Genomic DNA, 27,713 nt, shown 5'->3' on the forward strand with positions numbered 1-27,713 from the left:
TCTATTTCTTTCTGCAGAAGGAAGCTCGGGGCTTATTTCTATCTTTCCTTTTCCCCCTTGCCAAGCACCTACCACAGAGCTGACCACTGGTAATCAATAAGCTTTTATGGTGCTCCTAAATTACTTGCTTCTGCATAAAGCGAGCCTGAGAGCAATAGATCTCTGCTGGGACAGGCTTCCTGGATGGAGGCTGTGTTTGTGGGAGAGGAGGGGCTCTGGGCGGCGAGGCGGTGCAGCTCTGGAAACCCGGCGGGCCCTAGTGCCAGGGGCTTCTGTCTCCTTTTTCTCTTCTCTCGCCTTCGTTTCCTTTTCCTTCTTCCCTCTTTCCTCCTTCCTTCTTTCCTCCTTCCTTCCTTCCTCCCCCATCCTTTCCTCCTTCCCACCGTCTCTCCATCCATCCCTCCTCCCTCCTTCTCTCCGTCCTCCCTGCCTCCTCCCTCCTCCCCGCCTCCCCCCTGCCTTCCTGAGCCAGGACCCCAGATCTGGGAGGCCGGGAGTGGCAGTAGGCAGGGTCCACTCCATCAGCAGCAGCAACCCCTCGCAGAGCTGCTGCTCGGTCCCAGCAGCTCCGAACTCACTGGTCCGAAGATGTTAGCAGGGACAACCTTCCCCACCCCGGGCAAAACAATGGCCTCATGGAGTTGGAAGATGCCCCTGCCACCCGGCTGTCTTGGGCTCTTGACACCTCAGAACCACTGGGCAGAAAAAGGGGTCAGGCCACTGGCTGGAGTGACAAACCCCAGTAACCCAGGGGAGACTGTGAATCGGGCAGCAAGGACTGCGTCTGGAACCTGGGGGGCTCCTGGGGTAAGTCGGCGTATTCCCTGCCTCATAGGAAGGTCAGTGGAAAACTACAGCAACCAGAAAAACAGGAAAAGGTCGGATGATTCAGGATTCAGACCACTGGGCACACGAAGGTTTGGGTAGTTTCACCAGGTCAGGACCCAGATGACGGTGGACGTTCTGACTGGGGGCTCGGGAGCCTGGAGTGGGCGGCGGGTGGAAGGAAGTCCCCGCCCGGCCACTCATGGGAGGCCGAGGACCTGGCCTGCCTCCTCCCTGCTCAGATGTGTGCGTCTTTCTGCGTGCACGCGGACATGAGCGTTTCCCTTCTCTTTCCACTGTTATCTCACACACAGACCAACCTTCCCGTTCTGTCTTCCGGTGACAGAACATTCAATGGGACTGTGACTTGAGAAATAATGACCATGTCTGGTGGTGGGTGCAGGGGCTTTATGAAAAATCACTTGTCCCAAACTGCCCTTTGGTCCTCTCTCCTCACTGGACCCCTCTGCACAATGAAGGGGCTGCTCTCCCGGGATCCGGGGCGTCCCCCCAGCCGGCGGCCTGGCTGCTCATGGGAAGCTTCCCTGGCAGCGGTGGGAGGGGGTGACGGAGGAGGGAGGGGGTGACGGAGGAGGGTGGGGGTGACGGAGGAGGGGTGGGGGTGACGGGGGAGGGTGGGGGCGGCGGAGGAGGGGTGGGGGTGACGGAGGAGGGTGGGGGTGACGGCGGGGGGGTTGGGGTGACGGAGGAGGGTTGGGGTGACGGAGGAGGGGTGGGGGTGACGGAGGAGGGGTTGGGGTGACGGAGGAGGGTTGGGGTGACGGAGGAGGGGTGGGGGTGACGGAGGAGGGGTGGGGTGACGGAGGAGGGGTGGGGGTGACGGATGAGGGTGGGGGTGACGGAGGAGGGTGGGGGTGACGGAGGAGGGGTGGGGGTGACGGAGGAGGGGTGGGGTGACGGAGGAGGGGTTGGGGTGACGGAGGAGGGTGGGGGTGACGGAGGAGGGTGGGGGTGACGGAGGAGGGGTTGGGGTGACCGGCACGTCCCGGGTCCCTGCGTCAGGATGGACACGGCAGCTCCCAGCCGGCAGCAGCTTGAACGCGATCAACACGCAGGAGCTCCGCTGGGAGCCGAGCCCCAGGGGCCTGGGAAGCGCAGGTTCGGAGGCTTCCAGCCTCTGCAGGCACGGAAGTCACGCCGGAAGGTGACTGGGACAGCGCCGGCCGAGGTCCCCTCAGACACACAGCCCCCCACCCCCAAATGCACCGGGAGGAGAAACGGGACGGAAGCTGGGGAGTGAGCCTCCCGAGCGCTCGCGTTTCCTTCCCGAGCGCCCTCGTTTCCTTCCCGAGCGCCGGCGTTTCCTTCCCGAGCGCCGGCGTTTCCTTCCCGAGCGCCCTCGTTTCCTTCCCGAGCGCCCGCGTTTCCTTCCCGAGCGCCGGCGTTTCCTTCCCGAGCGCCCTCGTTTCCTTCCCGAGCGCCCGCGTTTCCTTCCCGAGCGCCCGCGTTTCCTTCCCGAGCGCCGGCGTTTCCTTCCCGAGCGCCCTCGTTTCCTTCCCGAGCGCCCGCGTTTCCTTCCCGAGCGCCCGCGTTTCCTTCCCGAGCGCCGGCGTTTCCTTCCCGAGCGCCCTCGTTTCCTTCCGGAGCGCCCTCGTTTCCTTCCCGAGCGCCCGCGTTTCCTTCCCGAGCGCCCGCGTTTCCTTCCCGAGCGCTGTCGTTTCCTTCCCGAGCGCTCGCGTTTCCTTCCCGAGCGCTCGCGTTTCCTTCCCGAGCGCCCTCGTTTCCTTCCCGAGCGCTCGCGTTTCCTTCCCGCCCCACCACGGTCCCTTCGCAGACTTCTCCGCGGAGACCAGGCGAGGGCCGTGCAGGCGGCGCTGTGGGAGGGCTGCCTCGCACACTCACCACAAAGGGCTCCCGCAGGCGTGACATCGTCTGAAAGCAAACACAGAGTTCCTGAGGCCGACTAGGTGCTTCCCGCGCCGCGCTTGCGGAGGCCGAGGCCCAGGGAGGGCAGCTCGCCCCTGTCCCGGGGTCCACGCAGCAGACTTGCAGATTGGGCTCTGCGGTCTTCTTGACCACATGCCGCAGACCTTCACGAATATTCTAGAAGGGTCGTTGGCCTTAAAAAATTGTAGTCTTGTACCTGGGTTCTAATAATTGTATAAAGCTCTGAGAATCTTTCAGCTCAAGGCTAAAAGCTATGTAAAATGTTTAGGAGGAAGATTTCTTTTGAGTTGCAGGTAAAATATCGTGCGGTGCTGAAAGTGCCATAGAGCTGAAGAGATTTGAAAGGTGTGTGGAAACAGTCTTGCTGTCGCCTTGTTCTAGACTGATAGATAATAGTCACTCCATCGTGTCTGACTCTCTGCACCCCGTGGACTGCAGCCCGCCAGGCTCCTCCGTCCATGGGACTCTCCAGGCAAGAACACTGGAGTGGGCTGCCATGCCCTTCTCCAGGGCATCTTCCTGACCCAGGGATCAAACCTGGGTCTCTGCATTGCAGGAATATTCTTTACTATCTGAGCCACCAACGATGCTTACCTCCTTGCTCTAACCCTCCAATACTGACAGGCCGTGTCTAGGGAGGGTAGTTGTTTCCAGTTTCTGCGATAAACAGCCATGGTAACAATATTCACCATGGCACATGGATGCAGAGCCAGAAAGGCACAGAGCATGTGGTTTGAGTACTTCTTAAGTAACGTGAGCAAATTCTGAAACAGAGAACATAGAACAGGTTGGGTTCTGGGCTGAGGAGGCTGTTTCTAAACAAATCACATGGGGTTTGTTTTTTTAACTCTTAATTATGTATGTATTTATTTTTTATTGAAATGTATTTAATTTACAGTGTTTCAGGCATACCACAAAGTGACTGAGTTATACACACATACAAACACACACACACACATATATATATATGTACATATGGGCTTGCCTGGGGCCTCAGATGGTGAGGAATCTGCCTGCAATGCTGGAGACCCAGGTTCAATCCCTGGGTTCAGAAGATCCCCTGGAGAAGGAAATGGCAACCACTCCAGTTTTCTTGCCTGGACAATTCCAAGGACAGAGGAGCCTGGTGGGCTACAGTCCATGGAGTTGCAAAGAGTCAGACATGACTAAGTGACTCACACACACAGATTCTTCTCCTTGATAGATTATTACAAGATATTGAATATAGTTCCCTGCACTACGCAGTAGCACTGTGTTATTTATTTTATGTATAGGAGTGCGGATCTGTTAATCCCTAACTCCTAATTCATCCCTCCCCTCCTTTCCCTTTGGTAACCATGAATTGGTTTTCAATGTCTCAAGAAACCGCATGTTTGGAGGAGAAGAAAAAAGTACTCCATGGAGACCGAACAAGTTCAGAGATACCCTGAGGGGACTTAGTGACTCAGATTTCAGACAGATAAATTACACCTTTGGTTCAGACTAATTCTGTGTGTTTGCTTCTAAAATACATATGCAAACAAATGTGAGCAGTTACTCAGAGCTTGATTGGTTTAATGTATTAATCACTATGTTGCAAAACCGGGACACTAAGCTAGAAAACATCCCGGCATAAAGAGAATCCCACCAAAGACTGTCTCTGTCAAGGAAATATTTACCTCTGTCTCTGCAGGTTTCCGTTCCAGCCATGAGCAGGCCTCTTCACCGAGGCCTAGCGTCACCGCAGAAACAGGAAGGCTTTGTTCACCTTCGCACCATCTAACTGGGAGAGAAACCGGCAGGTGAGCTGGGGTCTGCTCGAAGGATTCCCAGTCTGAAGGGAAACCCCCCAGGGCCCCAGCTGGGGGAGGGGGTGGAGGGCGCGGATCAAGAGAGAGAGACAGGGAGTTTGGGTTGACAGATGCAGACTATTACATACAGAACCGATCGGCCTCTAGGTGCAACTGTGTTGCATTGGAGACTCAGCATCCTGTGATAAACCATAATGGAAAAGACTATAAAAAAAGAACTCGTGTATGTGTATGACGGAGTCACTTTGCCAAACTTGGCAGAGTTTGGCACGGCACTGTAAATCAGCTATACTTAAGTATTTAAAAAAGAGAGAGAGAGAGAATGAAACCTGATTTTCAAAAGAAAAGGGGCCGGCAGGGTACCCTCTGCCCCTGAGGCTGTGAGCATGTCCCCGGGGCGGTTGAAATACAACCTTGGAACCACGTGGGGAGAAGGAAGTCCCTCACAGTCCCTTCTGGATGCATTCTGCACCTCACTCATCTTTACTGGGTTCCACCAGAGGAACCAAAGAATATTCAAATGCTGTTCTCTGGCCTCAGGAAACTTGGATTTTTATTTGCATCTAGCCGGGGGACTCACCTTCTCCCTAAGGAAGAGAAAGAGAAAATAAAAAGCAGACAGTCTGGAGACCTGGTTTGCCGGAGGCGCACAGAGGTCTCCAGGGAACAGCTGGCCATCTGTTCTTCCTTCTTTCCTCCCTGCCGCGGGGTAAGTCCCCAGGGAGGCCCTGGAGCCTCATGAAGAAGGAGGCTAGCCCTGTGGTCAGGCACAACTCCTCAGCGGCTTCAAGTCAGAGTTACAGGGTCTTGGTGTTAGTCCTCAGTCGCGTCCGACTCTTTGCGGCCACATGGACTGTAGCCCGCCAGGCTCCTCCGTCCATGGGATTCTCCAGGCAAGAACTGGAGTGGTTGTCATTTCCCTCTCCAGGAGATCTTCCCAATCCAGGGATCAGACCCAGGTCTTCCCTCACTGCAGGCGGATTCGTTACCATCTGAGCCACTGGGGAAGTCTTAGGGAAGTTACTTAAAAGTTCTTATTAGCAAAACAGAAATAATCAAATCTGCCTCTCAGGCAACCAGAAGGCCTCAGGAGCCAGGTCATCTGTGGCTGCAAGGGGGGGAGGGGGTGGCGGGGCAGGGGGAGGGAGGCAGATGCGACCAAGAAAAGGAGGAACAGGAGAAACAGGAAAGGATGAAGCGAAGAGGGGACCCTGGGGGGTTGGGGGTGGGGGGAGAGGAGCCCCGCACCACGTGCACCCTCCTGCCTCCTGGACATGCTTGTGTTTTTTAAAAGTAATTATTTTATTTTCAATTGGAGGAGAACTGCTTTACAATGTTGTGTTGATTTCTGCCTTGCAACAATGTGAATCAACCGTGAAAGTGAAAGTCACTCAGTTGTATTCGACTTTTTGTGACCCCCATAGACTATAGAGTCCATGGAATTCTTTAGGCCAGAATACTGGAGTGGGTAGCCTTTCCCTTCTCCAGGGGATCTTCCCAACCCAGGGATCGAACCCAGGTCTCCTGTATTGCGGGCGGATTCTTTTACCAGCTGAGCCACAAGGGAAGCCCAAGAATACTGGAGTGGGTAGCCTATCCCTTCTCCAGTGGACTTTCCTGACCCAGTAATCAAACCAGGGTCTCCTGCATTGCAGGCGGATCCTTTACCAACTGAGCTACCAGGGAAGCCCTCACTTACCTGAGCTCCCAGTGTTACACTGCAACTTCCCACTAGCTGCCTGTTTTACACGCGGTCATGTATATGTTTCCATGCTGGATGCACTTGTTAAATGTTGGAGTCACAGTGAGCAAAGAGCCCTCAGCCACGCTTCTCAAAACAGAAGCCTCAGTGTATATTTGGAAGACAATTTCATTTTAGAGGGAGAATTTTTGGTAAAAAGAGTTCACACGGGCAATTAAATTCTAACCTTTCAACACATCTGCTAAAAGCTATGGAAACAATAGTGTCTCATATTTCCTATGAGCCAGCGCTTTGCCAGGACGTCGATGACATGATGCATCCTCAAGACCCTGTGACTTCAGGGCTGACAGACCCATTGCCCAGTCTTGCACGCTGAGCTCAGAGGGGTCAGGTCAGCATCCAGCAGGAAGGCAGAAACAGCAAGGTCCAAGCTGAAGTCCCTTCTATCCCAAGTGCCACGTTCTTCAGCTCTGACCTCGGAGACTGCAGCCCTGCCACCCTCACGGAGGAGGGCCACCGTTCTCTCAAACTCTGCAGCGTGGTCGATACCTCCATCTCCCCTGCATCCTTGACTCCTTTACTCTCCATCCTTGAGCATAAGCACCCGTTCATGGACTGAAGCAGTAGGGAAGGTCGGCGCTGAGACACCTCTTTCCCACCCGGCCTGGCCCCCACCCTGCACCTGCGTCCTCCCCAACTTCCTTATACCTTCGGCCTCCCTTCTCTGTGCAAACTCAAGACCAAAGACATGCATGTTCTTATTTCCTACCTTCTTACCCCAGAGTTGGCACACCAAATGCACCATGGTTTTTGCACTTACTCTGTTTTCACCTAGCCAAGTGGCCAGGGAACATTTTGCTTTTAGCTCCAAGGGAGCGTCCTCTTCCTCCTCACAGAGACAGGCCCTGGTAAGTCATCGGGTTACCTAGCCAGGTGCTTGGGTTTGGCCACTTGCTGGTTGCACATATTTTAGAATCACAAACAGTCCTACAGGGAGCCACCTGGTCAGAGGTCAGTGTCCCCGCATCAGGGGTAGCCCCAGGAGCAGGTCATGGAGTCGGGGAAAGGCCGTTGGACGTCTTGCTGGTTGGGCCCCTCACAGGCAGGTGGGCACATCCACTGAAAAAGGACAACAGCGTGGGCAGCTGGCCACCCTCGCCCCCCGACACCAGAGTGCTTGGCCAGACTCCCACCGTCTTCCCAGCTGGCCGCTGAGACCCGCATCCTGCTGCACTGTGACCGCAGGCGTCTCTGACTGTCAGGCTTGCACGTGTTTTGAACCATGTGTATTTCTTGTTCTGTGAACTGCCTGTGACCTCGGCCTGTTTTTCTGTTGGTCTTGTGGTCTTCTCTGCTTTCATCTCTGAGAGCACTTCATGTATTTCGGAGAAAAAAGCTTCTCTGTGTTGTGAGGTGCAGTCAGTTTCCCAGGTTCTGCCCTTTTCACTTTCCCTTCTGGGTTGCCTTTTGGTTTGGTTTTCTGTATGACAGTGGCTGCTGCTCACATTTGCAGTTTTTTGAAACTGGGGGCCATTTTCAAAGTCCCTCTTGAATCTGTTACAGCGTTGCTTCTTTCTGTGTCCTGGCTCTTTGGCTGAGAGGCACGTGGGGTCTCAGCTCCCCGACTGGGGTCGAGCCTGCACCTTCAGCACTGGAAGGCGAAGTCTTAACCATTGGACCACCCGGGAAGTCTCTATGCTCGCAGCTGTTCACCTCTGTGTTTTGGCTGCTGGATTTTGAGACCTAGTTCCATGTATGCGTCAGCTCCAAGGTTATTCTATCTAGAGTCCCAACAGGAATTACAGGGCACACTCGAAGTCTGGTGACTCAAGTGGGGGCTGCACACGAAGGGACTAATGACAAGGGCCTGGGCAAGTGCTGGGGGCCCAGAGGTGAGGATGGGGGCCCCGCAGCAGCAGAGAGGCCGTCACCCTGGGCCCCCAGGGATGGAGGAGGCATGCAGCCTGCAGGGAGGGAGCATGTAGGCCAGGCCGCCTAGAGAGGGGCCCCTGTCTGGGGGGACCAGGAGCCAGCACCCCCCCACGTTCCTCGCGCCTCTGTGTCTGGCCGCAGCTCCACGCTGGGAGAAGCCTGCTGCGGGTGGTGGATGCGGGGGGGCATAGATCAGGCCCACTTACAGACCCCTCTGGCCGCACTTGCAGGGGCTTACTTTCCCATTGACAGCGTTGCCATGGAGTCTCTCTGGATGGACTCTGGGTGGTCCCCGCTTCCCTTCCCCCAACAACCAGCCACTGGTCCCTACGCTGTTTACCGCAAAATCCCCTTTTGCCCCCATTTGTCATATATTAATGTCCCATGGGCACACAGGGCTATTTCTGGACTTTCTCTGCTGTTCCAGTGGGCTGTGTGTCTATTCATATTCTGTATTAATCACCAAGGCCTTGTGAGGGTTTTAAGAACCGGGAAGACCAATCTCTCCTTGTTTCTCTCTTCTGCTTTATTTTTTTTCTCTCTCTCTCTTTATTTTTTCTCTTCTGCTTTAGAGTCTTGCTGGACTGTGCTTACTTGTTTATTTTGAGTGAATTTGCTTGTCTGTTTGTGAAGGAAGGAAGCTCTTTAGGTCATTTGGGGAGATACATTAAACCTATGCACTTATTAATAGTGATAAAGTAAATGTGGTCATTGTTAACAATGCAGAACTGGGTACAGAACAGGTAGGAGTTCTTGGTACTGTTCTTACAACTCGATGCTGCTGTGGCTTCTGGAACATGGTCCTCAGGCTCCTCCCCACAGCATCCTCGCAACACCGGTGCTGCTTGCGCGGGGCTCATGAGGTGCCAGCCGGCCACCAGCCTCTGGCCACAGTAAAACTGGCAGAAACAGCAGCAGTCTCGGGGACTGGATAACTCCTGGCCTTACAGAGTGCGGACCAGGCCTCCAGGGAGCTGTCTTCAGTGGCCGAGAACGCAGCCTCCAGAACCCCGCCAGGGGTTTGGGGGAGTTTGTACACAGACAGCACTGCTCCGGGAAGGATGCAGAAATACATCCTGTGGGTGCAGAGGAAGGCTTGGGTCAGGGACAGAGGGAAACGGGGCTTGGGAAATGGATGCTCTTCTTCAGTCGGTCCCAGAGGCACTAAGAGGTGGGAGCTGGAAGGAATAGCGTGGGGTGGGGACCTAGTGGGGGAGGTGAGGGGGCCCCCATCTGGGCCAGAGTCCTGGTAAGTGGGGTCCAGCGTTGCTGACTGCTCTGGTGCTGTGCTCGGAAGGCAACTGGAGTGTGTGCGTGCATCTGTGCCGTGTGTGTGTATGTGTATATGTGTGTCTGTGTGTGTCTGACAGAGACCACGAGCGGTTGGGAATGGGGCCCATCTGGGTTCCTGCTGGTGCCAGGACTAGACCCGAGTTCCACGAGGCCATTGTCCCCAGCTCTTGGCAGCCCAGATGAGATCAGCCCAGCTGGGCAGCTGGGGCCCAAGGTCCCAGAGCCGAGCGGCCCAGTGGGTGGCTTCTGCCCTGACTGGCTCCAGATGGGTCAGGACGGGCCTGGACGGGCCTGGACGGCGGACAACCCTGCGAGACCCTGGGTCTGTGACTGAGCGGAATGCCGACCGCACGGAGGGAGGGAGGGAGCCACCACCCGGGTGGATGGATGCAGCCCCCGCTGCCTCCCCAAGCGCCTGTTAGTGATGGCAGAGGCCAGGTCTGGGCTAAACCCAAGTCCTCTGTGCGGCCTCCCAGCAGGTTGGAGGGGGCCGTGCGGGAGGTGGGGGATGGCGGACTCTCAGTGTGGATGTTCCACACGCCCCGCGGCATCTGTCTGTGCCAGCATCCGCTCACTGCTGAGACGAGTGTGTAGGGAAGGAGCTGGGCCCCAGGAGTAACAACTCGTGTGCAGGGAAGGAGCTGGGCCCCAAGAGCAGCGACGCGTGTGCAGGAACGGGGCTGGGCTCCAAGAGCTGGCGGCGTAACCCCAAGGCTTTTCACCAGCAGATCCTGAGGTCCAAGGATGGGATTTCTGTGTAGCCAGAGAACGTGACTTTAGATCAAGGGGCATGAAATACACTCCAGAGAAAAAGAAGGTACTCATCTTCCCATTCTCTACACGGTCAGCCCAACTGCAGACCGCTGTGCCCTCTTCCCCTCAGCTTTGTCTGGAAATAACCTTCCAGAGTCAGGCTGCTGGGTGTGAAAGAGAAACGAAAGACGCAGTCCTTGAAAACTGGACACCATGTACCTCCTTTGGCGCAGGATTCCAGAGGGCTTATCAGCTCCGGCTTGGCTGTATGTTATCTGGTACAACCCTGCGCAATTAGAAACAAAATAATCCAATTTAGCAGACATTAAGCAGCAGCTATGAAGTGAGCATGCTGCTGGCTGCCAGGACTTTCAATATAACCGGGTCTCTGGTTTGTTCATACACTTCTGATCGTTCTGGTGGTTGTCGGGGAGGAAGTTAGTATCAGAACTGCTTAAGCAACAACCTTGTAAGCTGTCACTAGGGTCTTTAAAAGAATAGGAATCTTTACATTGAACATTTACTTATTTTATAGGAGGATAAAAAAAAAGTGTCTCTTTGTTTTTATATTTATACTCTTGAGACAAGTGTATCTTTATCAGAAAAGAGATTATTCCTCTTAGTGTAAGAGATTGCAAAAAAATGAGTTATTGTTATTTAGTCTCTCAGTCACGTCTGACTTTTTGTGATCCCATGGACTATAGCCCGCCAGGCTTCTCCATCCATGGGATTCTCCAGGCAAGAATACTGGAGTGGGTTGCCATGCCCTCCTCCAGGGCATCTTCCCCACCTAGACATTGAACATGAGTCTCCTGCATTGGCAGACGATTCTTTACCACTGGGCCACCTGAGAAGCCCTACAGAAAAATGAGTGGGCTGGGATTTTACAGTCACATACGCGCGCGCACACACACACACACACGTCTATACTGCCTGTCTACACTTGAGAACAGATCAACTGTCTCTTCCGAGTGAAGACGGGGAGATCGGGGTTCTCGGGCTGCTTCCATTTCCTCCCTGCTTCCTCTTCACTTTGTTGTTGAACTACTGCTGGCTGAATGGAGCTCCCCCAAGGATTGTTCCTACTGTGGTCCCTGTGACGGTGGGCCTCTGAGACTGGGTCTTCGCAGGTGTAATCAGGTTAGAATGAGGCCATGCTGGTGACAGGGATTGCTGTCCTTACATGGGGACAAATGGTCTGACACAGACCACAGACCGAGACTGGAGTGGGATGGTCGTTGCAAGCCTTGGAACACCCCGGGCTGCTGGCGACCCCCGGGAGCTGCAAGAGGGCCTGGAGCAGGTCCCCCTGTGAGCCCCTGGAAGGAGCCCACCCTGCCATCTCCTTGATGCGGGCTTCAGCCTCCAGATCTGGGAGAGGAAAAATCTCTGCCGTCCCGAGTTTGGGGTGCTTTGTTACAGCAGCCCCGGCCGAACTTACAGTCACTGGTGCGTTGTCAAGGTTTGCATTAATCACAGTCTGCGGGGCAACAACAGTTCCTGTTGATGTGCGACCTGCGCTTTCTCTTTAAACAGACTCACACTTCACCACCCATGCCCCTAGTCACACACACTCCTTTCTCAGCGGTTATTTCGTCTCATCTTTGGACTCTTGGTGCCATCCTCCTCCTCTCCTCCCCACCCTCCCCCTCCCTCCTCCCTGCCCTCCCCCTCCCTGCTCCCTGCCCTCCCCCTCCCTGCTCCCCCACCCCCTCCTCTCCTCCCCTGCCCCCCCTCCCCTGTTCCCCCTCCCTGCCCTCCCCCTTCCCCTGTCCATCCCCCTTCCCAGCTCCCTTCCCACCCTCCTCTCACCGGCTCACTCTCCCCCACCCCCACTGTGCTGGATGCTTGCTTAGCTGCTGACTCCTTTCTTTCCATCTGACACCTGCTTAAGGAGCTCCTTCCAAACCTTCTGCTCTGAATTAAAGAGGTAACTTGACATGACGCCTTCCGTCCTTGAGACCGGGTTGTTTTTCTCTGCAAGCAGCTTAAAGTCTGTTTTCCTGGTGCCTTAGAGTATGGCCCCAGTGGAGGGAAGGGCTTGACCTGATCGGGTTTGTGCCGCGCCATCTGGACTTTGTTTCATGAACCAAGACCTTCCCCGCCTCGTGGCAGGTGTGCCCAGCTCCCGCAGGAAACACCCCGGGATTCAGGGCCTTCCCCTCAGGCAGTCTGACTGTAGCCCTCACCCACTGCCCTTTCTTAGAACTGATTCCACCGGCTCAGGCTCAGGCAGGGGGAAAGACAGCCCATCTCAGCTGGGGGGACCCTCCCTTGTGGCTTCTGGGCCTTGAAGACTGGCCATGCCCTGGACTCTGCCCTGGAATCTTCCCCCTGCCCTTGGCTTCTGGTTTTTAAATGCACCTTTTTGGGTTATATTCTTTTCCTCCTTGCTGGCTGTCAGGAAATCTTATTTTTTTTTTTTCCAGTTTAAATATTTTTCCCCTTATTTTTATTGAAAATTGGGAAGGGAAATTCTGTAAGGCCATCTCATTTTAATAGTGAACTTACATTAAACCAATGTTTGATACAATAGCAGCTAATATAATAATAACAGTAATGATGTTGGCGGGTACGTGGATGAAGATACTGTTACTCAGACTTCCAATCCCATCATCCTTATTCTAGGGACATGGCAAAGAGGAAAAGGACCACCAGGGATGATGTTTGCTTCAGAGGCAGTATCATAGGACTCTCTGGAGAAACAGAACCAACAGGGTCTATATATCTATTTGTCTATGTCTACGTTGTTCACTTGCTCAATTGTGTCCAACTCCTTGCAACCCCATGGACTGCAGCACGCTAGGGCCTCCCTGTCCTTCATCACTCAGAGTTTGCTTAAACTCATGTCGGTTGAGTCAGTGATGCCATCCAACGATCTCATCCTCTGTTGCCCCCTTCTCCTCCTGCCCTCAATCTATCCCAGCATCAGGGTCTTTTCCAATGAGTCAGCTCTTCACATCAGGTGGCCAAATTATTAGAGTTTCAGCTTCAACGTCTGTATCTCTGTCCATATCTTTATACAATCTACACCTGTATCTACTTTCTCTATACCTTTCTTTCTCTCCCTCTTTCTCTCCCCCCTCCTTCCCTCTTTCTTTTCTTCCTTCCTTTCTTTCTCTTTCCTTCCTTCTTTTGTTCTATTGTCTATAGAGTGATTTATTATGAAAAAATAGCTCATCTGATGACGGAGAAGGAAAAGTGCTATAAACTCAAAGGCCTAAGAATGGGAGAAATAAGTGCTGTGAGTCCCATTCCAAGTCCCAGGAGAGGAGACGAGGCATGTCCCAGCTCAACAGTCAGGCAGAGAGTGAGAGAGAAGACCCCTTTCTCCTCCTCCCTCTCCCTTTTTTCTCTTCGGCCTCCCAAGGTTTGGATGGGGCCCAACCACGCTGGGAGGACTACCTTCTCTATTCAGTTTATGGATTGAAATGCCAGCCTCTCCTGAAAACATTTTCACAGAAACACCTGGAGCAACATTTCATCAGATACAGGGGCGACTTATGACCCAGTCCAGTTGACAGTTCAGATGAACCATCACAGCCAGTGTTCAGTGTAACAGCCAAGAATTTAGATCCTGGAGGCAACCAGACACAGGTTTGAAGGTTTCTGCCCTTTACATGCTGTGTGGTCTTCTCTGGGCTCCCCTGACCTCTCTGCGCCTTAGTTTTCTCATCTGTAAGATGGAATGAAAAGAGAATAGCACCCGGGCCAGCCATGAGGCTGGAAGGTAATTATGAGTGAGAGCTTTCAGACTGGCGTTTTAGAATGCTTAAGCTGGAAGGTAACTCAGAGTCGGTCAAGAAAGGTAACTCAAAGTCGGTCTGCTCCTTTCTTATGTAAATATTGCGTGGAACAAGGAGACTGGAGCTCAGAAGGTCTCAGCCTGCCGGCCTCCAGGGAGAGGGCGGGGTTACGGGGTCCAGAATGGAGGTATGAGACTATGGATCTCGCCAGGTGCAGGGGCGTCTGTGAGGCAGAGAGCCGGGCCAGTCGGCTCCCTCGGTCTCCCCGAGCGACCCTGGGCAGCAGGGGCTGCCATGCTGCCGTGGGCCGCGTCCACAGCAGGCTCTGAGGTCACTGGGTTAGCCTGCTTGTGTAAACTGTTCTGCTTATGCTAATGAAGTAGTCTTCGCGTGTCCCCATTTCGCTATGAGTTTTATCTTTCGCTCATGCTAAATATGACCTGTGACCTACAGTACAGGACCGCACAGGGAACTCTGTTCAGTATTTCGTGGCAGCCTGTCTGGGAGGGAGTTTGGGGGAAACGGACACGTGTGTACGTGTGGCTGAGTCCCTTCACTGTTTCCCTGAAACTATCACAACACTGTTAATCGGCTATGCGGGCAACGCATGCGTGCTCAGTCATGTCCGGCTCTGTTATATCCCAACACGAAATAAAGTTAAAAAAAAAACTGGAACCATCTAGGCCAGCACTGTCCAATAAAAATAATCAGCTATAAATGTACTTTTAAATCTTCTAGCAGCAATATTTAAAAAAACATAAAAGAAACAGATTAACTTAAATAAATAAATAAACGTGACCTTCGCTGGGAGAAATATTTTTTTTAAAGCGGTTCGGTGAGTTCTGGGAGCTCAGCCATCATCCATCAGGGCGTCGATACTCGCCGTGATTTATTCATCACAGCAAACCTCTGAGCCCAGAGCCCTCACCTGACATCCCTCCGTACCCTTACGTGGCCCGATGACACAGCAGAAAGTGGATTATCCTCCTCTTTGGGCCGTCCGTGGGGAAACCGAGGCACAAACTTGGCCAACGTCCACCCAACGACTGCGTGTTCCACCAGCTCAGCGGCTGACGGCCCTCCTGGGACGGGAAGGGTCTCGAGACGTCGCGTACCCCTGTGGGCTGCACGGCCTGCCCGGTGGTGTTCCGGGCTCGGGTGGGCGCGAGTCCTGTCTGACTCTCTGTGACCGCGTGGGCTGTGGCCCTCCAGGCTCCTCTGCCCATGAAGGTCCCCAGGCAAGGATGCTGGAGTGGGTTGCCATTTCCTCTTCCAGGGGAGCTTCCCGACCCACGGAAGATGGTGGGCACCCACCCAAAGCCAGGGGAGCAGGACCCCTCAGGCAGGGAATAGGCTGTTTGACAATGTGGCCTGAAAGTCTCTCATTTTAATATGGCGTTTTCTAAGGAAATAGCTTTGTGACTTAAAACTCCAACCCTCTCCTCCCTCTCTCCCTGGCCACGCCCTCTTCCTGACCACACCCACTGGCCACACCCACTGGTTGTGTCCCCACTGGCCTACCAGGTGTAGCTGCTGCCCCGGTGTCTCTCTGGCCCCGCCGTTCTCTCCCGAACATGCGAGGTGTGCAGTCCACACTTGCAGAACTGACCTGGATCAGTGAATTAATTCATATTCAAAGAATGATGGTTTCATAGCACTGCCAGTATTCCAAGGAAATTTCAAAGGCAATTATAAACGGAGATTTTCTTTTTTTTTTCCAGGGAAATTCATTGAAGGATGGCTGTGGTAAAAGTCTTAACACCACGGTGGTTTGTCTTACAAGCATATCTGAGTCCCAGGGCAGCTGTCCTCCAAGGACACCTCTGTCTGGGCTGCTCCTGTCGCTGGCTGTCCATAGGTTGTCCCTGATGGAAGGCCACCTGTTCAGTTTCTCACGGATGATGGAAGTTTTGACTTCTGCCAAAACTGTATTGTGTCGCTATGAAAAGTGCTACACCTGACAAGCACCCCTGGTAGCTCAGACGGTAAAGAATCTGCCTTCAAAGCAGGAAACCCGGGTTTGACCCCTGGGTAAGGATGATAACCTGGAGAAGGGAATGGCAACCCACTCCATTATTCTTGCCTGGGAAATCCCATGGACAGAGGAGCCTGGAGGGCTACAGCCCACGGGGTCACAAAGAGAGCTACAGTCTGAAGAGTCTGGCGGGGTGTGGTGAGGAGTGTCTGTTATTGCAGGCCGCTTAGCTCCCACGGGGACTCCAGAGCCCACGGCCCTCGGGAGCCGTTGGTGAGACCAGCCGTGGCACACAGCTGCCCCAGGACGTGGTGTGACCTCAGTCAACGCTGCTTTCTTTAGCAGTGGGCAGTTCCTGGAAGCGACCCAGCTGATGGCCTCTGTCTTCTGGGGCTTTGGTTGAGAAAGGTTAGACTCTGAAGCTTGGGAATCAGTTCTTCCCACGGCACGACCTGAACATCAGCCTGGCTCTGGAGAGGCCACAGGCTAGGAGCATCCAGAGTCAACTCATTTCATCTGCAATGTTTGCAGGGACAGCAGGCTGGCAGAGGCCCACGGACAGCCCTCTCGGCCCTGCATTCCTCTCCGTGGCCGTAAACTTGGTGGATTTATGACCTTCTGTCCCGGCAGGTCCTAGTTCTACCAACAGTCAGCACACTTGGTGACCTAAAATTTAGTCTTCATTTTGTTTCAGTTCGGAGTAACTAGGCTTTGTACCAACTGCTCTGAACCCTCCTCGTTGCAGGAAGACTTATGGAGGCAGTTGGGTTATGGGAGGCGCGTTAACACTCACTGTGCCCTGTCCCCGCCTTCCTAAGGTGCGGTCTTACTGGAGGCCCCCAGAGTTACCATGGCTGCGACCCAACCGGCCCCTCCGTGCAAATCTGGGAGGTGCACTCAAGAACTACTCTGAATTCTTTGGTCAGGCTTGCGGAATAGCCGCTTTATTCTTCCATTAACCCAACCTCACAGGTCACTGGGGCCCATGACACCTTAGAAGGGCCCAGAGCTGGCAGCTGAGCGCTCCTTTTCCTTTCTTGGAGGCACACAGTCCGTCTGGGTTAGAATCCCGGCCCTGCTGTGGGACCGCAGGGAGATAACGCACCTCTCTGTGCCTCAGGCTCCTCCTGTCTAACGCGGGGAAAACAGCGGCTTCCAGCTCGGAAAGCTGGGGCTAGCGCACGGCGGGATCCCACACAGTTAGCTGCTGTTACCACCCCCCCTCCCCCCGGCATGGGGAGCACACTAGTGTCAGGGGGGCTGGTTTCGGTGTCAGCGCCTGATCCGGACTAGAGCTCAGGGTGGTGATAATCACCTTCTTTATTTTCAATGTGAGGTTTTTATAGTTGTTGTAAAAAGCAGGCTCCTGAGCGCCCCTTGTCACCATGGAGGCTGACACACGTCAGACCCGGGGCTGTGCTGGAGATGCCCACATTGGGTGCCCCAGGGCTCCAGAGCGCCCATGTCCTCCCTGGCCGCAGGGGAGCTTGCTCCTCACCGCCTGGACCACAGGGCTGGCCTGGACAACCTCATCCTAACTGGGAGTCTTGGTCTTCACTCCTTCGCGGTCCTTATTTCAAAGGCCTGAGCAGGAAGAATGCTCCTCATTCTCACTACAGGGTGGGTACAGATTTTTTCAGTACAAGCCTTCTCTGGCCTCTTCGAGGAAATGTGTTGTTTGATATTTTTCTATGTCCCGTTGTCTTCCTAACGTCTAACCCTTGGAGCTGGAATAGTATCTATGGAGGGCAGAGCACAATACCCAGAGGGGCACCTTGGTGTGTGACATGCGTGTGTGCGTGTGCTCTCAGTCATGTCTGACTCTTTGCGACCCCATGGACTGTAGCCCGCCAGGCTCCTCTGTCCATGGGATTTCCCAGGCAAGAATACTGGGGTGGGTTGCTACTTCCTCATCAAGAGGATCTTCCTGCCTCAAGGATTGAACCCTCATTTCCTACACTGGCAAGCAGGTTCTTTACCCGCTAAGCCGTCAGGGAAGTCCTGGGTATTCCATAAATCTGTGCTGAATGAATAAAGGGTTCAGAATCTAGGTGAATGAATGGATGAATCAGTGAGGCATTCAGACGCAGGTGGAATCACCCCAAAGCCACACCTGAAATGGCCAGGGGATGCCACGGTCCTCAGAGGTGTCCATGAGGTTCCAGAAAAGAGTGGGGAGCCCCACGTTCCAGAGGGCCCCTGGACCCCAACTGAGGGCGCACCAAGGGCCCCAGCCCTGGGGCAGCCCCGAGGATGTGGCAAGCCTGGCACTGGCGGGGCGTGGGCACTCAGGACTGCCAGGGCGCAGAAGGCGAGGTCCCGCAGGAGCTGGTCTCCCTTCCTCTCAGCAAGTGGCCTCGGGAGCCCAAGGCCAGGGTGAGGGGTGAAGCCTCCTCACTCGGACTTGCATGAATGCCGGGGAGCCCCAAAGTGGGCAGGGCACAGGCTCATAGTCCAAACCCAGGACGGGAGGTGGGGCAGCAGGGAGCCTGGGAGGCCTGCTTGTTCATTTTCATCCTTTACCCCAAATATCTTTTAAATAAGCTTTCTCCCCCATAAACAATTGCCAGGGGTGAAAAATGGGTGGAGCCAACACAAGAATAAGTTCAGTTCATTTCAATTGCTCAGTCGTGTCTGACTCTTTGCGACCCCATGAACCGCAGCATGCCAGGCCTCCCTGTCCATCACCAACTCCCGGAGTCCACCCAAACATCATCAAGTCGGTGATGCCATCCAACAATCTCATCCTCTGTCGTCCCCTTCTCCTCCCGCCAGGAATATTCCCCTGCTTTTCCTGTGGTCCCCAGCTGCTGGTGAAGATGGCAGATAGACCTCAGGAAATGCAGTGGAAAACTGAAGTTTCTTGTGCAAAAGGAACTTTCAAAGAAACTTTTAAACTTTCAAAGTAAGGAGACATTCAAGTTTATAAATAAAGAAAGGAAAACGGAAATTTCAGTCTCTTGTCTAACTTATCAATGAGAAAAAGCTGGGAACTGGACATTGGTTGGTAATCACAGGCCGGTGGAAGGGCACACACTGGTGAGACCTCAGGAAGTGTGGAACGCGGGAAACGTGTGAGACTGCCTATCCAAACCTTCGTCAGGGGTTCTTCTTACGGCCCTCTGGATCTGAATAGTTATTTTAAGAGTGCATGGTGTACGGTTGCTACGTTCTCAATGAGTGACCATGTACAGCACACGGAACTCTGCTCAGTGCTATTGTGGCAGCCTGGATGGGAGCGGAGCGTGGCGGAGATTGGATATATGTGTGTGTGGCCGAGTTCTTTCCCTGTCCACCTGGAACTATCTCAGCGTTGTTCATCGGATATGCTGTTATTCAGTCGCTAAGTTGTGTCCGACTCTGTGACCCCATGGACTACAACACGCCGGGCTCCTCTGTCCTTCACCGTCTCCTAGGAGTTTGCTCAAATTCACGTGCATTAAGTTGGTGATGGTGTCTAACCATCTATCTTCAATGTAAAATAAATTGTTTTTTAAAAAAGAGAATAAGGTATTCAAAGTAAGACGGAAAACCGCCCTCAGCCCACACGCCCTCGGGCCTTTGCTCCCTGGGGCCTGGCCTGCTTACTGGAGGAAAAGGCCTGGGTGTCTTACTGGACTTGGGGCCATACTGCAACTCAGCGGAGCTGAGAAAATTAGGTTCTTGGCTTTATCTACATCTAATTCGGTCTTCCTTCTGAGCCCTGCCCACTGGTTATCAGGGGAAGCATTTTTAATTATGCTATATTTTTAATTAAAAAGTGTAAATTCATGTCCACTGTGGTTCAGATTTTGACCTGAAAATGTAAACAATTTCTTGGGAGAATTCTCTTTTTCTGGGCAAACACGCCCAGACACTGGCTGCCTCCTCTCCCCCTTCCTGCGTCTCCTCTTGTCTAAAGGGTGGAAAGTGGGGGCACCAGTGACACTGGCGTTGACCTGGCACTTCCGGACCGTGTCACCTGCCAGGGGCCGTCCCACGCCCCGCCTGTGGCTGCCCTCAGGCGACACTGTCACGGGGTCGGGCTCGTCTGGTCTCCCGCTGGCGTCCGCCTGGCAGAGGAGCCTCGCCTGCCCCCAGGTCCGCAGACCCAGAGCTCTCTGCGCCCGGGGCTCTCAGCAGCTCAGCCAGGCTCCGCGGCGGGGTCACTGCGTGCAGCTGTGATCAGCCTGCAGCTGGCCTGGGGGGTCTGGCCTTGCAGTGTCCGTGGCCCTCTGACACTGGGCCACCCAGGGCTATGTCTGCTGTGCCCGGCTGCCCCATGGGCGCATGTGGCTTCCCCGAGGTTGGCAGTGGCAACTAGGCCCTAAGTGCTTTCCGGAGTCCGAGAGGGCAGCAGGAGCAAAAGCCCACCATGCTCTGGGCTCCTGCCTGGACCCGAGGCCTGCCTTCCTCTCTGGGCCGAAGCCAAGATGGAGAAATACACTAAGACCTGCTCTTCTGACCCCTGGGGTCCCCTCTCCGCCTGTCCCCCTCCTCTCCTACATCAGACCCGTCTCACCACTGAGTTCAGGGCGCGGCCCTCGTGGGTGGGGGAGCAGAGGTGCTGCTTCTGTGCCAGTGAGAAAACCATCGGAAGAGCCTCTTGCAGGCCCGTGCCCTGGCTGAGCCGGCCTGCCCTGCAGGCGGGTTCTGCAGGCCCAGCACCGCCATCGCCTCCCTCCTGGGCTCCGGCCCCTCGCCCCTCCCCTCCCCTCCCTGTCGCCACTCTGGCAGTCGGTGAGCATCCTGGGGAGGGGGCAACAGCTCGCGGGTGGTGCTCGACGTCAGCGCTGTGCATCGCCAAGGTGGACCCCGTCCAGTCTGCTCTGCGGGAGGGGTGCCCAGCAGGAGGACCCCGCCCCTCTTGCTCCGTTAGTGATGGCAGGTCTTGGTTGCTTCTTCAGCTGTTGGCTGTAAATTTGGGGGTGGAGGAGGGGAGGAACTTCCGGGTAGGAGGGCCGAGCTGGGGGCTGGGAGCGCCGACCGTGCACGCGCGTGCACACACATGTTGACGTGCATTGTTGTTTCTGGGGGACCTTTGGTGCATCTCTCTGTCCGCTCTGAGCTTGACGCCCTGGCCGCCTGTTGAGTGGCGGCTGAGCTGGAGATGAGGCTCTGAAGCAGCCAGTCGGGCTGAAAGAGCATGTAGAGAAACCATCCGCGGAAAGCCCCTGAGATGGCCCGTGAGCGCCGTGAGCAGAGCTCTGGCTCTGTGAGCTCCACACACAGCGGGTCCTCTGTCGCTGGGTTTCACGTCCGGGCTTCCGCCTGGGTGCTGGGGAGGGCTGGCTGTCTGCGGGGGCAGAGCTGTGTGAACCACAGGCAACTTCCATCAGCCCCGCGGGTTCGGGGAGAGGCTCACGCCGCTCAAGACTCTGCTGTGGCGCCGGACGTTCAAGGTCGAGGTGTCACAGGGCTGGTTTATCCGAGGCCTCTCTGTCCTCAGACGGCCGTCCCTCTGGAGTCCCTTCTGGTGTCAGAACCTCCTCCTCCTCTAAGGACACCAGTCAGAACAGGTTAAAAACTGCCCTGACTTGAAGTTGAACTTGAACTCTTAAAGGTTCTGTGTCCCATCACAGTGACCTTCTGAGGTCCTGAGTGCTCGGACGTCAGCGTGGGTTTTGGAAAAGGGGACAGAATGTGAGTTTGCCAGGATTCGCTTTATGGCACAGTCTATAATCTCTTTTCTTTTCTTGGCCACGTCACCCTCAGCGCCCCAACCAGCAACTGAACCTGGGCCACCACAGTGACAGCCTGGAATCCTGACCAGTAGGTCACCAGGGGATTCACTAAGAAATTTCTGCCAACAGTCCATGGACATTTTTAAAAGATTTTGTTTTATACAAAAATAGTATATGTGTTAAGTAAAGCCTATTGTGTAATTTGAATACTGTAGTCATATTCTTTTTCTACTGGATTTGTTAAATTTAAAAATATACATTTTTAGGGCTCATTGTGAGCTTGTGAAAATGACCTTAAATTCCTAGATTCGTTGCTGTTGTTGTTGGTTCAAGTATTTCCACACAATGTAGTCTGTGTGGAAATGTTGGTGATTGCTGCAATTTGTTTAGTGATGGTGTCTTTCTCCAGTAAAATTCCTCTGAGCCTTATTTGAAATCTTGACTTTAAAGGCCTTTGGCCGTCTGTCGTGGTTGGCATTTTCCTGGTAGACTCTCCCTCATCCTGCTTGTTTATTTGCTGGTGGAGAAGCAGGTGGGATCTTGGCTCCCCGACCAGGATCAGACCTGCACGCCCTGCCCTGGAAGGCGAAGTCTTAACCACCGGACACCAGGGCAGCTACTCTGGCTCGAGTCTGTGTTTCTACCTTTTCCCTCTATCATTAGTTGCAGGAATGTACCTTAAAAGTAGCATCTGGCTGATTTTTTGCTCCTTCACTTAATCTGTTCTTTTCCTCTCAAATGTGAGACATATCAAGGAGAATCATTTCATCCATGCACATTCCACACTGTGATTAATGATGCGTTCACTCGTTCCCTTGCTGCCTTATTTTATGCATTGTGTTCATTGTGATTTCTTGCCACTTCCTTTCACCTTTCCTGCTTCTTCATTGTTTGATCATTTTATGTCTTCTTTTCTCCTCCAGGAGTATGAAAAATTACATCTAAATGTTATCCCAATAGTGGTTACCCTGAAATTATTACAAACATATTTTATCCTACGCTCTTCTATCAAAGTGAAGAATTGGACATTGTTCACAACCGCCAGCCTTCACTTCGCCAAGAATTTGAATATGCATTCACTTCCCTCTCCCCTTTCTTATTACCTTGTTTTTGTTAAGTACTCAGATTTTCCTCAAATTTCTCCTTCTCTTATTCATTCCTTTAAAAATAGCTTAAGACTCATTAATTGTGAAGATTACATATAATGGTGAAGAGGGGCGGTTACATTTGTTTCAATGTTTTACGATTGGGAAGAAAAGGATTTCGGAGTGTGTGCTGCTCTTTATCCAGAAAGTATGTTTTAGTGAACCCTGTAGCCATGTTGGTTTCCCCGATGGCTCAGCGGGTAAAACGTCCGCCTGAAATGCAAGAGACACAGGAGACTTGGGTTCGATTCCGAGGTTGGGAAGATTCCCTGGAGGAGGAAATGGCAACCCGCTCCAGTATTCTTGCCGGGAAATCCCATGGCCAGCCACGACTGAGAGACTGAGGCTGTGCTTAGTCGTGTAAGAAAAGCATTTACTCATTAGGGGAAGCTAAACCAAGTGCAGCTGTTTTGAACTGCTGATAAGGGTTTTGTTCCGTTCAGTAGGTGCTTGTTCATCCGGATGAAGACTGGCCCGTGGTGGACCCGTGGTGGAGCACTCTTTGTCTCGGGAGATGTGGACTTCCTCCTCCAGGCGGCTTGCTCAGCACTCAGGCTGGCCTACAGCCTGGGTTCATGCAAGGGCTGGTTTTCTCTCCATCTCACGAGGAAGGAATGGGCGGGCCTGGCACAGAGCCGGTGTTCTGATCAGAGCTGTCCCAGCACGCTTCTTCTGGATGGAAAGCCCAGGTGATTAGAAGAAAAGTCCCGTGAGTAATCCAGATCCTCCTCTCTGGCTGGTGAGCACGGGGCATCGTGTTCGGGGCTGGGTGCAGACAACTCAGCAGGAAATAAAAGTCTTTACTGTCAATCCTCCTGTATTTCTGAATAGCTGTCTTGCTCGCTGTGCATGTTTTCTGTCTCTGCAGCTGCTTTTTATAAATGCAGTTATCTAATCGTTCTTTTTTTAATTTTTATTTACTTATTTATTTTTGGCTGTGCTGGGCCTTCGTTGCTGCGAGGGTTTTTCTCTGGTTGTGGGGAGCAGGGGCTACTCTCTAGCCGTGGAGCACGAGCTTCTCACTGTAGTGGCGTCTCGTGTTGCGAAGCACAGGCCCTAGGGCGCACGGGCTTCAGCAGCTGTGGCTCCGGGCTCCGTCGTTAGGCTCTCGGGCTCTAGAACTCGGGCTCAGTATTTGTGGCCCACGGGCTTAGTTGCTCCACAGCACACGGGATCTTCCTGGACCAGAGATCAAACCCAGGTCTCCTGCATCGGTAGGCAGATTCTTAACCACTGCACCGCCAGCGAAGCCCCATCTGCAGTTTCTTCTAAAGCACTTAATTCTGAGCCGGTCCCTGTGGCCGGTGGAGAGCTGCAGCCGGCTCCTCTCCCAGCCTCACCTGTTTGCTCCTGGCAACTGCATCTACATAACTCTTCCAATCCATGGCTCTTGAGTTAGGAATGGCCACTGAAAATCTCAATGCAGATTCCGCTGTTAACACATGGCCTTCAGAAGCTAACGTTTAATGAATGTGTTTCTAATTAGGCAACAGGCGAGATCATTCCAAGCAGAGCCAGCCCAGCGGTTCATCTGCATCTCGGGTGGAGCTTGGGACAGTCAAGGTAGGGTCATGCCCAGGCAGGCAGGCAGGGTGATCAAGTCAAGGCACTGACTTGTCTAGGGAGCACCCAGGGCAAGGCTGGCATTACTAATACAGAGTAAGGTGGTTTCACTTTTCACACCTGCAGTCATTACTTCCTGGAATACACCATGGACATTGTTGGAAATAAACTGTGTCACTGGGGACGTGGTCCTCCTGGACTGTCAGACACCATCTCTAAAGTATGTGAATCAGAATTGTTCCTGCTGTGGCTTCTCTACCCTACGTTTTGTTTCCATGTTTACTTCAGCTGACTTCCCCAAATCCTCTGGAGGCACTTGGGACAAATTCTTACTGCCTGGGAACAGCTGTCCAAGGCATGCAAACCCGCTCGCCTCTCAGCAACTCCTGTGACACCTGGTCACCCCCTCCCCCCTCCCCTCCCGCTCTGGGCTCCTGGAGAACGGCAGGTGCGGGGAGTGCGGGATTTACTGCCGAGGCTGCACCGGGATGAGTGTATTCCTGGCATCCCAAGTTGGAGTGAGAATAGCTTTTCTAAACAATGCTTCGAAAGGATGATTTGGTTCTCTGGAATAATTAGCGATGTAGTTAGAGTGTAAAAGAGCATTTAGAAGGGGAGACATGGTGTAGCTCTCTTCGGAAATACAACCCAGGTGAGGGGAAGGAGCTGGGAGAATGGGGAGGACTCTGCTTCCATCATAGTTGACAAAACTCAGTACTGTCCTTGCCAGAAACGGCATCATTTACTTCTCGTAACGCTACCGTTGTATACCATGACTGGTATGCCCACTTCACAGGGGAATGTGAGTCACGGAGAAAGTGCATAATGCTAAATGTCACCCAGTTGGTAAGGAGTGGAGTCAGGATCCCCACCCTGTCAGCAAGACTCCAGAGTCTGCATCTCCATCGCCACTGGTGTGTCCAGAGCCTGTTCTCCTGCACAAACCCCTCCATCAGTGTTAACTGGCCTAGAGAAAAAAACGCATGCAAATTCCAAAACCCATCTCCTCTTCTTGGATCTTGAGAAAGCTCATCTCTTACTATGCTCTAGCTGCTATATTTTTGTGGGATCTAATATCCATGGTGGGCTTTCCTGGTGCCTCAGTGGTAAAGAATCCGCCTGCCAATGCAGGAGACGTGGATTTGATCCTTGTGTCAGGAAGACCCGCTGAAGGAGGAAATGGCAACCCACTCCAGTTTTCTTGCCTCGAGAATCCAGGGGACAGAGGAGCCTGGTGGGCTGCAGTCCATGGGGTCACACTGAGTCGGACACGACTTAGCGACAGAACAACAGCAACAGTATCCACGATGCTGGAATTTGCAGGCTTCTCCTGTTCCCTGCGGTGTGGTCTGCTTTATCCTCATCATTAAAAGGATGATGTTGAATTCACAGTCTGGTCGTCTGTGACCTTTCTCTGCGCAGCAGAGTGCAGGTAATTGTATTCAGAGATGTTTCCCAGCCTTGAAGGAAGCTGGAGGCTGCGGGGCTCCAGGCGCTCCTGGAAAGCTAAAGCCCTCCTCTGCGGGAACTGCACGGGTGACCCTTCGATTTTTGCTCTAGTAGTGAAAGCAGCCCCGTTAGCCCGGCTCTGTGACCTGCAGACTCCAGTGAACCTGGCTTTTTTTCTTTTTCCCCAAATGGAGCAGGTTAACAGATTCAGCTGCTATTCAGAGAAGTGGCGAGCATGTGTACGTACGTGTGTGTTTTATAAAACAAAACCTGAAGTCCGAAAAAGAAGCCAGTGGACACTCCTGTTCCTTAAAGAATGACAGTCGGGTGGAGTGCCTTTCCCCAGCCCACAGCCCTGCAGCGGGGTTTGGGGGAGACTGAGGCCCCCTGGACACACAGACACCACGTCGGGATGAGTGACGCAAGGCCAGGGCGGGGCGGGGGGGGGGGGGGAGGCTGAGTGACGGGGAGGGCCCCCGGCTGCTTCTCCGTGGGTTTTCACTTCTAGTATCTAAGTTCCCATCATCATTTTCCTGGGAAGGGCTCCAGGTTTCTTTTATCTCTGCTTTTCAAGGATTTGCACACAGTGGGGGATCACCAGGTAGTCAAATGAATGAATGTGAACTTTTGCTTTTTTAAATCAAATAGTTTTGTAGGGTGTGATGCCGAGGCAGGCTTCAGTCTCACCAGCTCTTACTGCTGAGGCCAGGATGTCAACAGACTTCTGTGGCTGAAGCCCTAGTGTCACCTCCCCAGGCATCAGACAGCAGGTGGACGGGCAGGTGGGGGGAGGACAGGTCACCAGGACAGAGGAGACTGGGGACCCGGGGGCCGGCTGCTCTGCACACACACGGCCCATCTGTCTGAAGGGCCTTGTCAAGACTGCGGCAGCACAAGTGGGAATCCCGTCGGATTCTGAGGGCCGACGACACAAGTGGAGGGCCTCACCCAGAGCCTGCCTGCCCTCATTTTGGTTACAGACGTGGTCCTTCCGTTTCCCGTGACAGGTTAGGAGCTGTCAGTCGTGGGGGGCAGGGGTGACGCCACCAGGCAGGCCGAGAAGGTGTCTTTACAACACCCCACGTCTCAATGGAAGAGCTCTTTTGCCGCTGCGGGGACCACAAAACACTTGTAGACTCAGCACCCATCTCCATCCGAGCTGCAGGCGGCTCATGAAAACCTGCCATTCTCTGCTGTTTAGAGGGTCCTCCGGGGACGTTAGAGCCTCTGTGATGGCTCAGCGGGCAAGGAATCTGCCTGCAATGCAGGTGACACTGGAGACATGAGTTTGATCCCTGGGTCAGGAAGATCCCCTAGAGGAGGAAATGGCGACCCACCCCAGTATTCCTGTCTGGAAAGTTCCATGGACAGAGGAGCCTGGCTGATTCCAGTTCAAAGGGCTGCAAAGAGTCGGCCGTGATGCAGCATCTGAGCCACCACACACACGTGGAGAACATCAATATTAGGCCTTGGGCTGGATTTCCTGAGAAGGCAGCTCATCATTGTCCTCCTTAAGCAGGCTTTTTTTCTTTTTAATTAAGAGAAATCTCAATTGCTCAGAGTTAATAGCTTTAATAATTTGGGATGATTTGCAATTTGTTCTCCATTTTATTTTCCATAGTTCATCTTTCTCTTCGTGAAAGAGCAAAGTTTCCATAACTGCTATTGTGACCGTGTGTCCACTCTCATTCCCCAGTGAGGACAGGCAGAGGGACAGACGTCATTCTGTTTTTGAGCACGCGTTTGTAAATAGTTTTTGTTTAAAATCATGGTGTAACTCTATGTGCCATGAAGGCAGGGCCAGAAAAGGACGCCTCAAAACGTATTTGCAAAAAGAAACCCATGGGTCAGCTCTGGGAAAGGAGAATTATTAGTACTCAACATTCTCTCTCTCTGAAAAGAGTCTGGCTCACGGTCTCTCTCGAGGTTGCCGTCACGCCGTCAGCAAGACAGTATCATCTGAAAGCTC

At 53.5% G+C, this 27,713-nt stretch overlaps 2 long non-coding RNA genes across 3 annotated transcripts; one reads left to right on the forward strand and one right to left on the reverse strand.

Annotated features, from left to right (window-relative positions):
- The first annotated feature begins 293 nt into the window (after nt 1-293).
- Nucleotides 294-25,686, forward strand: LOC139031580 (uncharacterized). Its single transcript, XR_011484071.1, has 3 exons — nt 294-807; nt 4,406-4,514; nt 23,176-25,686. It is a non-coding gene; the product is annotated as an uncharacterized lncRNA (long non-coding RNA).
- LOC110122044 (uncharacterized) lies at nt 8,280-15,377 on the reverse strand. Of its 2 annotated transcripts, XR_011484065.1 has the most exons (4): nt 14,878-15,377; nt 13,609-13,879; nt 10,423-10,489; nt 8,280-9,233 (listed from the first exon to the last, which is right to left on the reverse strand). It is a non-coding gene; the product is annotated as an uncharacterized lncRNA (long non-coding RNA). The 2 variants fall into 2 exon arrangements; XR_002309109.2 differs by having other exon boundaries at nt 8,280-10,489.
- Nucleotides 25,687-27,713: the final 2,027 nt, after the last annotated feature.

The sequence above is a fragment of the Odocoileus virginianus genome, chromosome 27 (assembly GCF_023699985.2).
Source record: "Odocoileus virginianus isolate 20LAN1187 ecotype Illinois chromosome 27, Ovbor_1.2, whole genome shotgun sequence".
Classification (NCBI taxonomy): domain Eukaryota; kingdom Metazoa; phylum Chordata; class Mammalia; order Artiodactyla; family Cervidae; genus Odocoileus; species Odocoileus virginianus.